Source organism: Scyliorhinus torazame, chromosome 23 (assembly GCF_047496885.1).
Source record: "Scyliorhinus torazame isolate Kashiwa2021f chromosome 23, sScyTor2.1, whole genome shotgun sequence".
NCBI lineage: Eukaryota > Metazoa > Chordata > Chondrichthyes > Carcharhiniformes > Scyliorhinidae > Scyliorhinus > Scyliorhinus torazame.
Genome location: NC_092729.1, coordinates 73,238,210 through 73,253,788, shown reverse-complemented (window position 1 = coordinate 73,253,788; position 15,579 = coordinate 73,238,210).

The following is a 15,579-nucleotide window of genomic DNA, read 5'->3' as shown; positions in this document are numbered from 1 at the left end:
CTGAACAATGTAAAATTAAACAGAGCCCGACATGAAATACGGTCCAATGATACAGTGCCCTACAGTGTACAAAGTAAAATTAAACAGAACCCGACATTAAATACAGTACAATGAAACAGTACCCAACACTGAACAAGGTTAAATTAAACAGATCCCGACATTAAATACAGTACAATGAAATAGTGCCCAACGCTGAACAATGTAAAATTAAACAGAGCCCGACATGAAATACGGTCCAATGATACAGTGCCCTACAGTGTACAAAGTAAAATTAAACAGAACCCGACATTAAATACAGTACAATGAAACAGTGTCCTACACTGACCAATGTAAAATTAAACAGAGCCCGACATTAAATACAGTACAATGAAACAGTGCCCTACAGTACACAGTAAAATTAAACAGAGCTCGACGTTAAATACAGTACAATGAAACAGTGCCCTACAGTGAACAAGGTTAAATTAAACAGAGCCCGACATTAAATACAGTACAATGAAACAGTGCCACACTTTGAACAACGTAAAATTAAACAGAGCCCGACATTAAATACGGTACAATGAAACAGTGCCCTTCAGTGAACAAGGTAACATTAAGCACAGCCCGACATTAAATACAGTACAATGAAACAGTGCCTTACAGTCAACAGTGTAAAATTAAACAGAGCCCGACATTAAATACAGTACAATGAAACAGTGCCCTTCAGTGAACAATGTAAAATTAAACAGAGCCCGACCTTAAATACAGTACAATGAAAAAGTGCCCTACAATCAACAATGTAAAATTAAACAGAGCCCGACATTAAATACAGTACAATGAAACAGTGCCCAACACTGAACAAGGTAAAATTAAACAGAGCCCGACATTAAATACAGTACAATGAAACAGTGCCCTACAATCAACAAGGTAAAATTAAACAGAGCCCGACATTAAATACAGATCAATGAAACAGTGCCCTACACTGAACAATGTAAAATTAAACAGAGCCCGACATTAAATGCAGTACAATGAAACAGTGCCCTACAGTGAACAAGGTAAAATTAAACAGAGCCAGACATTAAATACAGTACAATGAAACAGTGCCCTACAGTGAACAAGGTAAAATTAAACAGAGCCCGACATTAAATGCAGTACAATGAAACAGTGCCCTACAGTGAACAATGTAAAATTAAACAGAGACCGACATTAAATACAGTACAATGAAACAGTGCCCTACACTGAACAAGTTTAAATTAAACAGAGCCCGACATTAAAAACAGTACAATGAAACAGTGCTCTACAGTGAGCAAGGTAAAATTAAACAGAGCCCGACATTAAATACAGTACAATTAAACAGTGCCCTACAGTGAACAAGGTTAAATTAAACAGAGCACGACGTTAAATACAGTACAATGAAACAGTGCCCTACAGTACAAAGTAAAATTAAACAGAGCACGACATTAAATACAGTACAATGAAACAGTGCCCCACTTTGAACAACGTAAAATTAAACAGAGCCCGACATTAAATACGGTACAATGAAACAGTGCCCTACAGTCTACAATGTAAAGTTAAACAGAGCCCGACATTAAATACAGTACAATGAAACAGTGCCCTACAGTACAAACTAAAATTAAACAGAGCACGACGTTAAATACAGTACAATGAAACAGTGCCCTACAGTGAACAGGGTTAAATTAAACAGAGCACGACGTTAAATACAGTACAATGAAACAGTGCCCTACAGTACAAAGTAAAATTAAACAGAGCACGACATTAAATACAGTACAATGAAACAGTGCCCCACTTTGAACAACGTAAAATTAAACAGAGCCCGACATTAAATACGGTACAATGAAACATTGCCCTACAATCAACAATGTAAAATTAAACAGAGCCCGACATTAAATACAGTACAATGAAACAGTGCCCTACAGTGAACAAGGTAACATTAAGCAGAGCCCGACATTAAATACAGTACAATGAAACAGTGCCCTACAGTCAACAATGTAAAATTAAACAGAGCCCGACATTAAATACAGTACAATGAAACAGTGCCCAACCCTGCACAAGGTAAAATAAAACAGAGCCCGACATTAAATACAGTACAATGAAACAGTGCCCTACAGTGAACAAGGTAACATTAAACAGAGCCCGACATTAAATACAGTACAATGAAACAGTGCCCTACAGTAAACAATGTATAATTAAACAGAGCCCGACATTAAATACAGTACAATGAAACAGTGCCCTACGGTGAACAAGGTAACATTAAACAGAGACCGACATTAAATACAGTACAATGAAACAGTGCCCTGCAGTGAAAAAGGTAAAATTAAACAGAGCCCGACATTAAATACAGATCAATGAAACAGTGCCCTACACTGAACAATGTAAAATTAAACAGAGCCCGACATTAAATACGGTATAATGAAACAGTGCCATACAGTGATCAAGGTAAAATTAAACAGAGCCCGACATTAAATGCAGCACAATGAAACAGTGCCCTACAGTGAACAAGGTAAAATTAAACAGAGCCCGACATTAAATACAGTACAATGAAACAGTGCCCAACACTGAACAAGGTTAAATTAAACAGATCCCGACATTAAATACAGTACAATGAAACAGTGCCCAACGCTGAACAATGTAAAATTAAACAGAGCCCGACATGAACTACGGTCCAATGATACAGTGCCCTACAGTGTACAAAGTAAAATTAAACAGAACCCGACATTAAATACAGTACAATGAAACAGTGCCCAACACTGAACAAGGTTAAATTAAACAGATCCCGACATTAAATACAGTACAATGAAACAGTGCCCTACAGTACACAGTAAAATTAAACAGAGCTCGACGTTAAATACAGTACAATGAAACAGTGCCCTACAGTGAACAAGGTTAAATTAAACAGAGCCCGACATTAAATACAGTACAATGAAACAGTGCCACACTTTGAACAACGTAAAATTAAACAGAGCCCGACATTAAATACGGTACAATGAAACAGTGCCCTTCAGTGAACAAGGTAACATTAAGCACAGCCCGACATTAAATACAGTACAATGAAACAGTGCCTTACAGTCAACAGTGTAAAATTAAACAGAGCCCGACATTAAATACAGTACAATGAAACAGTGCCCTTCAGTGAACAATATAAAATTAAACAGAGCCCGACCTTAAATACAGTACAATGAAAAAGTGCCCTACAATCAACAATGTAAAATTAAACAGAGCCCGACATTAAATACAGTACAATGAAACAGTGCCCAACACTGAACAAGGTAAAATTAAACAGAGCCCGACATTAAATACAGTACAATGAAACAGTGCCCGACACTGAACAATGTAAAATTAAACAGAACCCGACATTAAATACAGTACAATGAAACAGTGCCCAACACTGAACAATTTAAAATTAAACAGAGCCCGACATTAAATACAGTTCAATGAAACAGTGCCCTACACTGAACACTGTAAAATTAAACAGAGCCCGACATTAAATACAGCCCAATGAAACAGGGCCCTACAGTGAACAAGGTGACATTAAACAGAGCCCGACATTAAATACGGTACAATGAAACAGTGCCCTACAATCAACAAGGGAAATTTAAACAGAGCCCGAGATTAAATACAGATCAATGAAACAGTGCCCTACACTGAACAATGTAAAATTAAACAGAGCCCGACATTAAATGCAGTACAATGAAACAGTGCCCTACAGTGAACAAGGTAAAATTAAACAGAGCCAGACATTAAATACAGTACAATGAAACAGTGCCCTACAGTGAACAAGGTAAAATTAAACAGAGCCCGACATTAAATGCAGTACAATGAAACAGTGCCCTACAGTGAACAATGTAAAATTAAACAGAGACCGACATTAAATACAGTACAATGAAACAGTGCCCTACACTGAACAAGTTTAAATTAAACAGAGCCCGACATTAAAAACAGTACAATGAAACAGTGCTCTACAGTGAGCAAGGTAAAATTAAACAGAGCCCGACATTAAATACAGTACAATTAAACAGTGCCCTACAGTGAACAAGGTTAAATTAAACAGAGCACGACGTTAAATACAGTACAATGAAACAGTGCCCTACAGTACAAAGTAAAATTAAACAGAGCACGACATTAAATACAGTACAATGAAACAGTGCCCTACAGTGTACAAAGTAAAGTTAAACAGAGCCCGACATTAAATACAGTACAATGAAACAGTGCCCTACAGTACAAAGTAAAATTAAACAGAGCCCGACATTAAATACAGTACTATGAAACAGTGCCGAACGCTGAACAATGTAAAATTAAACAGAGCCCGACATTAAATACGGTACAATGAAACAGTGCCCTACAGTGAACAAGGTAACATTAAGCAGAGCCCGAAATTAAGTACAGTACAATGAAACAGTGCCTTACAGTCAAGAATGTAAAATTAAACAGAGCCCGACATTAAATACGGTACAGTGAAACAGTGCCCTACAGTACAAAGTAAAGTTAAACAGAGCCCGACATTAAATACAGATCAATGAAACAGTGCCATCCACTGAACAATGTAAAATTAAACAGAGCCCGACATTAAATACGGTACAATGAAACAGTGCCCTACAGTGAACAAGGTAACATTAAGCAGAGCCCAAAATTAAGTACAGTACAATGAAACAGTGCCTTACAGTCAAGAATGTAAAATTAAACAGAGCCCGACATTAAATACGGTACAATGAAACAGTGCCCTACAGTACAAAGTAAAATTAAACAGAGCCCTACATTAAATACAGTACAACGAAAGAGTGCCCTACACTGAACAAGGTAAAATTAAACAGAGCCCGACATTAAATACAGCCCAATTAAACAGTGCCCTACAGTGAACAATGTAAAATTAAACAGAGCCCGACATTAAAAACAGTACAATGAAACAGTGCCCTACACTGAACAATGTAAAATTAAACAGAGCCCGACATTAAATACAGTACAATGAAACAGTGCCCAACACTGAACAATGTAAAATTAAACAGAGCCCGCCATTAAATACGGTACAATGAAACAGTGCCCTACAGTGAACAAGGTAAAATTAAACACAGCCCGACATTAAATGCAGTACAATGAAACAGTACCCTACAGTGAACAATGTAAAATTAAACAGAGACCGACATTAAATACGGTACAATGAAACAGTGCCCTGCAGTGAACAAGGTAAAATTAAACAGAGCCCGACATTAAATGCAGTACAATGAAACAGTGCCCTACAGTGAACAAGGTAAAATTAAACAGAGCCCGACATTAAATACAGTACAATGAAACAGTGCCCTACAGTGATCAAGGTAAAATTAAACAGAGCCCGACATTAAATGCAGCACAATGAAACAGTGCCCTACAGTGAACAAGGTAAAATTAAACAGAGCCCGACATTAAATACAGTACAATGAAACAGTGCCCAACACTGAACAAGGTTAAATTAAACAGATCCCGACATTAAATACAGTACAATGAAACAGTGCCCAACGCTGAACAATGTAAAATTAAACAGAGCCCGACATGAAATACGGTCCAATGATACAGTGCCCTACAGTGTACAAAGTAAAATTAAACAGAACCCGACATTAAATACAGTACAATGAAACAGTGCCCAACACTGAACAAGGTTAAATTAAACAGATCCCGACATTAAATACAGTACAATGAAATAGTGCCCAACGCTGAACAATGTAAAATTAAACAGAGCCCGACATGAAATACGGTCCAATGATACAGTGCCCTACAGTGTACAAAGTAAAATTAAACAGAACCCGACATTAAATACAGTACAATGAAACAGTGTCCTACACTGACCAATGTAAAATTAAACAGAGCCCGACATTAAATACAGTACAATGAAACAGTGCCCTACAGTACACAGTAAAATTAAACAGAGCTCGACGTTAAATACAGTACAATGAAACAGTGCCCTACAGTGAACAAGGTTAAATTAAACAGAGCCCGACATTAAATACAGTACAATGAAACAGTGCCACACTTTGAACAACGTAAAATTAAACAGAGCCCGACATTAAATACGGTACAATGAAACAGTGCCCTTCAGTGAACAAGGTAACATTAAGCACAGCCCGACATTAAATACAGTACAATGAAACAGTGCCTTACAGTCAACAGTGTAAAATTAAACAGAGCCCGACATTAAATACAGTACAATGAAACAGTGCCCTTCAGTGAACAATGTAAAATTAAACAGAGCCCGACCTTAAATACAGTACAATGAAAAAGTGCCCTACAATCAACAATGTAAAATTAAACAGAGCCCGACATTAAATACAGTACAATGAAACAGAGCCTAACACTGAACAAGGTAAAATTAAACAGAGCCCGACATTAAATACAGTACAATGAAACAGTGCCCTACAATCAACAAGGTAAAATTAAACAGAGCCCGACATTAAATACAGATCAATGAAACAGTGCCCTACACTGAACAATGTAAAATTAAACAGAGCCCGACATTAAATGCAGTACAATGAAACAGTGCCCTACAGTGAACAAGGTAAAATTAAACAGAGCCAGACATTAAATACAGTACAATGAAACAGTGCCCTACAGTGAACAAGGTAAAATTAAACAGAGCCCGACATTAAATGCAGTACAATGAAACAGTGCCCTACAGTGAACAATGTAAAATTAAACAGAGACCGACATTAAATACAGTACAATGAAACAGTGCCCTACACTGAACAAGTTTAAATTAAACAGAGCCCGACATTAAAAACAGTACAATGAAACAGTGCTCTACAGTGAGCAAGGTAAAATTAAACAGAGCCCGACATTAAATACAGTACAATTAAACAGTGCCCTACAGTGAACAAGGTTAAATTAAACAGAGCACGACGTTAAATACAGTACAATGAAACAGTGCCCTACAGTACAAAGTAAAATTAAACAGAGCACGACATTAAATACAGTGCAATGAAACAGTGCCCCACTTTGAACAACGTAAAATTAAACAGAGCCCGACATTAAATACGGTACAATGAAACAGTGCACTACAGTCTACAATGTAAAGTTAAACAGAGCCCGACATTAAATACAGTACAATGAAACAGTGCCCTACAGTACAAACTAAAATTAAACAGAGCACGACGTTAAATACAGTACAATGAAACAGTGCCCCACTTTGAACAACGTAAAATTAAACAGAGCCCGACATTAAATACGGTACAATGAAACAGTGCCCTACAGTGAACAGGGTTAAATTAAACAGAGCACGACGTTAAATACAGTACAATGAAACAGTGCCCCACTTTGAACAACGTAAAATTAAACAGAGCCCGACATTAAATACGGTACAATGAAACAGTGCCCTACAGTGAACAGGGTTAAATTAAACAGAGCACGACGTTAAATACAGTACAATGAAACAGTGCCCTACAGTACAAAGTAAAATTAAACAGAGCCCGACATTAAATACAGTACAATGAAACAGTGCCCCACTTTGAACAACGTAAAATTAAACAGAGCCCGACATTAAATACGGTACAATGAAACAGTGCCCTACAATCAACAATGTAAAATTAAACAGAGCCCGACATTAAATACAGTACAATGAAACAGTGCCCTACAGTGAACAAGGTAACATTAAGCAGAGCCCGACATTAAATACAGTACAATGAAACAGTGCCCTACAGTCAACAATGTAAAATTAAACAGAGCCCGACATTAAATACAGTACAATGAAACAGTGCCCAACCCTGCACAAGGTAAAATAAAACAGAGCCCGACATTAAATACAGTACAATGAAACAGTGCCCTACAGTGAACAAGGTAACATTAAACAGAGCCCGACATTAAATACAGTACAATGGAACAGTGCCCTACAGTGAACAAGGTAACATTAAACAGAGCCCGACATTAAATACAGTACAATGAAACAGTGCCCTACAGTAAACAATGTATAATTAAACAGAGCCCGACATTAAATACAGTACAATGAAACAGTGCCCTACGGTGAACAAGGTAACATTAAACAGAGACCGACATTAAATACAGTACAATGAAACAGTGCCCTGCAGTGAAAAAGGTAAAATTAAACAGAGCCCGACATTAAATACAGATCAATGAAACAGTGCCCTACACTGAACAATGTAAAATTAAACAGAGCCCGACATTAAATACGGTATAATGAAACAGTGCCATACAGTGAACAAGGTAAAATTAAACAGAGCCCGACATTAAATACAGTACAATGAAACAGTGCCCTACAGTCAACATTGTAAAATTAAACAGAGCCCGACATTAAATACAGTACAATGAAACAGTGCCCAACACTGAACAAGGTAAAATAAAAAAGAGCCCGACGTTAAATACAGTACAATGAAACAGTGCCCTACAGTCAACAATGTAAAACTAAACATAATCCGACATTAATACAGTACATTGAAACAGTGCCCTACACTGAACAAGGTTAAATTAAACAGAGCCCGACATTAAATACAGTACAATGAAACAGTGCCCAACGCTGAACAATGTGAAATTAAACAGAGACCGACATTAAATACGGTCCAATGAAACAGTGCCCTACAGTGTACAAAGTATAGTTAAACAGAGCCCGACATTAAATACAGTACAATGAAACAGTGCACAACGCTGAACAATGTAAAATGAAACAGAGCCCGACATGAAATACAGTACAATGAAACAGTGCCCAACGCTGAACAATGTAAAATTAAACAGAGCCCGACATGAAATACGGTCCAATGATACAGTGCCCTACAGTGTACAAAGTAAAATTAAACAGAACCCGACATTAAATACAGTACAATGAAACAGTGCCCTATAGTCTACAAAGTAAAGTTAAACAGAGCCCGACATTAAATACAGTACAATGAAACAGTGCCCTACAGTACAAAGTAAAATTAAACAGAGCACGACGTTAAATACAGTACAATGAAACAGTGCCCTACAGTGAACAAGGTTAAATTAAACAGAGCCCGACATTAAATACAGTACAATGAAACAGTGCCACACTTTGAACAACGTAAAATTAAACAGAGCCCGACATTAAATACGGTACAATGAAACAGTGCCCTACAATTAACAATGTAAAATTAAACAGAACACGACATTAAATACAGTACAATGAAACAGTGCCATACAGTGAACAAGGTAACATTAAGCACAGCCCGACATTAAATACAGTACAATGAAACAGTGCCTTACAGTCAACAATGTAAAATTAAACAGAGCCCGACATTAAATACAGTACAATGAAACAGTGCCCTTCAGTGAACAATGTAAAATTAAACAGAGCCCGACCTTACATACAGTACAATGAAACAGTGCCGTACAGTCAACAATGTAAAATTACACAGAGCCCGACATTAAATACAGTACAATGAAACAGTGCCCAACACTGAACAAGGTAAAATTAAACAGAGCCCGACATTAAATACAGTACAATGAAACAGTGCCTTACAGTCAACAATGTAAAATTAAACAGAGCCCGACATTAAATACAGTACAATGAAACAGTGCCCTTCAGTGAACAATGTAAAATTAAACAGAGCCCGACCTTACATACAGTACAATGAAACAGTGCCGTACAGTCAACAATGTAAAATTACACAGAGCCCGACATTAAATACAGTACAATGAAACAGTGCCCAACACTGAACAAGGTAAAATTAAACAGAGCCCGACATTAAATGCAGGACAATGAAACAGTGCCCTACAGTGAACAATGTAAAATTAAACAGAGACCGACATTAAATACAGTACAATGAAACAGTGCCCTACACTGAACAAGTTTAAATTAAACAGAGCCGGACATTAAATACAGTACAATGAAACAGTGCCCTACAGTACAAAGTATAATTAAACAGAGCACGACATTAAATACAGTACAATGAAACAGTGCCCTACACTGAACAATGTAAAATTAAACAGAACCCGACATTAAATACAGTACAATGAAACAGTGCCCAACACTGAACAATGTAAAATTAAACAGAGCCCGACATTAAATACAGTTCAATGAAACAGTGCCCTACACTGAACACTGTAAAATTAAACAGAGCCCGACATTTAATACAGCCCAAGGAAACAGTGCCCTACAGTGAACAAGGTAACATTAAACACAGCCCGCCATTAAATACAGATCAATGAAACAGTGCCCTACACTGAACAATGTAAAATTAAACAGAGCCCGACATTCAATACGGTACAATGAAACAGTGCCCTACAATCAACAAGGTAAAATTAAAAAGAGCCCGACATTAAATACAGATCAATGAAACGGTGCCCTACACTGAACAATGTAAAATTAAACAGAGCCCGACATTAAATACGGTACAATGAAACAGTGCCCTACATTGAACAATGTAAAATTAAACAGAGACCGACATTAAATACAGTATAATGAAACAGTGCCCTACACTCAACAAGTTTAAAGTAAACAGAGCCGGACATTAAATACAGTACAATGAAACAGTGCCCTACAGTGAACAAGGTAACATTAAACAGAGCCCGACATTAAATACAGTACAATGAAACAGTGCCCAACGCTGAACAATGTAAAATTAAACAGAGCCCGACATGAAATACGGTCCAATGATACAGTGCCCTACACTGTACAAAGTAAAATTAAACAGAACCCGACATTAAATACAGTACAATGAAACAGTGTCCTACACTGAACAATGTAAAATTAAACAGAGCCCGACATTAAATACGGTACAATGAAACAGTGCCCTACAGTAGAAAGTAAAATTAAACAGAGCACGACAATAAATACGGTACAATGAAACAGTGCCCTACAGTCTACAAAGTAAAGTTAAACAGAGCCCGACATTAAATACAGTACAATGAAACAGTGCCCTACAGTGAACAAGGTAACATTAAACAGAGCCCGACATTAAATACAGTACAATGAAACAGTGCCCAACGCTGAACAATGTAAAATTAAACAGAGCCCGACATGAAATACGGTCCAATGATACAGTGCCCTACAGTGTACAAAGTAAAATTAAACAGAACCCGACATTAAATACAGTACAATGAAACAGTGTCCTACACTGAACAATGTAAAATTAAACAGAGCCCGACATTAAATACGGTACAATGAAACAGTGCCCTACAGTAGAAAGTAAAATTAAACAGAGCACGACAATAAATACGGTACAATGAAACAGTGCCCTACAGTACAAAGTAAAATTAAACAGAGCACGACGTTAAATACAGTACAATGAAACAGTGCCCTACAGTGAACAAGGTAAAATTAAACAGAGCCCGACATTAAATACAGTACAATGAAACAGTGTCCTACACGGAACAATGAAAAATTAAACAGAGCCCGACATTAAATACAGCACAATGAAACAGTGCCCTACAGTGAACAAGGTAACATTAAACAGAGCCCGACATTAAATACAGATCAATGAAACAGTGCCCTACACGGAACAATGTAAAATTAAACATAGACCGACATTAAATACGGTACAATGAAACAGTGCCCTACAGTGAACAAGGTAAAATTAAACAGAGCCCGACATTAAATACAGTACAATGAAACAGTGCCCTACAGTCAACAATGTAAAATTAAACAGAGCCCGACATTAAATACAGTTCAATGAAACAGTGCCCTATAGTCTACAAAGTAAAGTTAAACAGAGCCCGACATTAAATACAGTACAATGAAACAGTGCCCTACAGTACAAAGTAAAATTAAACAGAGCACGACGTTAAATACAGTACAATGAAACAGTGCCCTACAGTGAACAAGGTTAAATTAAACAGAGCCCGACATTAAATACAGTACAATGAAACAGTGCCACACTTTGAACAACGTAAAATTAAACAGAGCCCGACATTAAATACGGTACAATGAAACAGTGCCCTACAATTAACAATGTAAAATTAAACAGAGCCCGACATTAAATACAGTACAATGAAACAGTGCCATACAGTGAACAAGGTAACATTAAGCACAGCCCGACATTAAATACAGTGCAATGAAACAGTGCCTTACAGTCAACAATGTAAAATTAAACAGAGCCCGACATTAAATACAGTACAATGAAACAGTGCCCTTCAGTGAACAATGTAAAATTAAACAGAGCCCGACCTTACATACAGTACAATGAAACAGTGCCGTACAGTCAACAATGTAAAATTACACAGAGCCCGACATTAAATACAGTACAATGAAACAGTGCCCAACACTGAACAAGGTAAAATTAAACAGAGCCCGACATTAAATGCAGGACAATGAAACAGTGCCCTACAGTGAACAATGTAAAATTAAACTGAGACCGACATTAAATACAGTACAATGAAACAGTGCCCTACACTGAACAAGTTTAAATTAAACAGAGCCGGACATTAAATACAGTACAATGAAACAGTGCCCTACAGTACAAAGTATAATTAAACAGAGCACGACATTAAATACAGTACAATGAAACAGTGCCCTACACTGAACAATGTAAAATTAAACAGAACCCGACATTAAATACAGTACAATGAAACAGTGCCCAACACTGAACAATGTAAAATTAAACAGAGCCCGACATTAAATACAGTTCAATGAAACAGTGCCCTACACTGAACACTGTAAAATTAAACAGAGCCCGACATTTAATACAGCCCAAGGAAACAGTGCCCTACAGTGAACAAGGTAACATTAAACACAGCCCGCCATTAAATACAGATCAATGAAACAGTGCCCTACACTGAACAATGTAAAATTAAACAGAGCCCGACATTCAATACGGTACAATGAAACAGTGCCCTACAATCAACAAGGTAAAATTAAACAGAGCCCGACATTAAATACAGATCAATGAAACGGTGCCCTACACTGAACAATGTAAAATTAAACAGAGCCCGACATTAAATACGGTACAATGAAACAGTGCCCTACAGTGAACAAGGTAAAATTAAAGAGAGCCCGACATTAAATACAGTACAATGAAACAGTGCCCTACAGTGAACAAGTTAAAATTAAACAGAGCCCGACATTAAATGCAGTACAATGAAACAGTGCCCTACAGTGAACAATGTAAAATTAAACAGAGACCGACATTAAATACAGTACAATGAAACAGTGCCCTACACTGAACAAGTTTAAATTAAACAGAGCCCGACATTAAAAACAGTACAATGAAACAGTGCCCTACAGTGAACAAGGTAAAATTAAACAGAGCCCGACATTAAATACAGTACAATGAAACAGTGCCATACAGTGAACAAGGTAACATTAAGCACAGCCCGACATTAAATACAGTACAATGAAACAGTGCCTTACAGTCAACAATGTAAAATTAAACAGAGCCCGACATTAAATACAGTACAATGAAACAGTGCCCTTCAGTGAACAATGTAAAATTAAACAGAGCCCGACCTTACATACAGTACAATGAAACAGTGCCGTACAGTCAACAATGTAAAATTAAACAGAGCCCGACATTAAATACAGTACAATGAAACAGTGCCCAACACTGAACAAGGTAAAATTAAACAGAGCCCGACATTAAATGCAGTACAATGAAACAGTGCCCTACAGAGAACAATGTAAAATTAAACAGAGACCGACATTAAATACAGTACAATGAAACAGTGCCCTACACTGAACAAGTTTAAATTAAACAGAGCCGGACATTAAATACAGTACAATGAAACAGTGCCCTACTGTACAAAGTATAATTAAACAGAGCACGACATTAAATACAGTACAATGAAACAGTGCCCTACACTGAACAATGTAAAATTAAACAGAACCCGACATTAAATACAGTACAATGAAACAGTGCCCAACACTGAACAATGTAAAATTAAACAGAGCCCGACATTAAATACAGTTCAATGAAACAGTGCCCTACACTGAACACTGTAAAATTAAACAGAGCCCGACATTTAATACAGCCCAAGGAAACAGTGCCCTACAGTGAACAAGGTAACATTAAACACAGCCCGCCATTAAATACAGATCAATGAAACAGTGCCCTACACTGAACAATGTAAAATTAAACAGAGCCCGACATTCAATACGGTACAATGAAACAGTGCCCTACAATCAACAAGGTAAAATTAAACAGAGCCCGACATTAAATACAGATCAATGAAACGGTGCCCTACATTGAACAATGTAAAATTAAACAGAGACCGACATTAAATACAGTATAATGAAACAGTGCCCTACACTCAACAAGTTTAAATTAAACAGAGCCGGACATTAAATACAGTACAATGAAACAGTGCCCTACAGTGAACAAGGTAAAATTAAAGAGAGCCCGACATTAAATACAGTACAATGAAACAGTGCCCTACAGTGAACAAGTTAAAATTAAACAGAGCCCGACATTAAATGCAGTACAATGAAACAGTGCCCTACAGTGAACAATGTAAAATTAAACAGAGACCGACATTAAATACAGTACAATGAAACAGTGCCCTACACTGAACAAGTTTAAATTAAACAGAGCCCGACATTAAAAACAGTACAATGAAACAGTGCCCTACAGTGAACAAGGTAAAATTAAACAGAGCCCGACATTAAATACAGTACAATGAAACAGTGCCCTACAGTGAACAAGGTAAAATTAAACAGAGCCCGACATTAAATGCAGTACAATCAAACAGTGCCCTACAGTGAACAATGTAAAATTAAACAGAGACCGACATTAAATACAGTACAATGAAACAGTGCCCTACAGTGAACAATGTAAAATTAAACACAGCCCGACATTAAATACAGTACAATGAAACAGTGCCCTACACTGAACAAGTTTAAATTAAACAGATCCCGACATTAAAAACAATACAATGAAACAGTGCCCTACACTGAACAAGGTAAAATTAAACAGAGCACGACGTTAAATACAGTACAATGAAACAGTGCCCTACAGTACAAAGTAAAATTAAACAGAGCACGACGTTAAATACAGTACAATGAAACAGTGCCCTACAGTACAAAGTAAAATTAAACAGAGCACGACATTAAATACAGTACAATGAAACAGTGCCCCACTTTGAACAACGTAAAATTAAACAGAGCCCGACATTAAATACGGTACAATGAAACAGTGCCCTACAATCAACAATGTAAAATTAAACAGAGCCCGACATTAAATACAGTACAATGAAACAGTGCCCTACAATCAAGAATGTAAAATTAAACAGAGTTCGACATTAAATACGGGACAATGAAACAGTGCCCTACAGTGAACAAGGTAACATTAAGCAGAGCCCGACATTAAATACAGTACAATGAAACAGTGCCTTACAGTCAAAAATGTAAAATTAAACAGAGCCCGACATTAAATAAAGTCAATGAAACAGTGCCCTACAGTGTACAAGGTTAAATTAAACAGAGACCGACATTAAATACAGTACAATGAAACAGTGTCCTACACGGAACAATGAAAAATTAAACAGAGCCCGACATTAAATACAGCACAATGAAACAGTGCCCTACAGTGAACAAGGTAACATTAAACAGAGCCCGACATTAAATACAGATCAATGAAACAGTGCCTTACACGGAACAATGTAAAATGAAACACAGCCCGACAGTAAATACGGTACAATGAAACAGTGCCCTACACTGAACAAGGT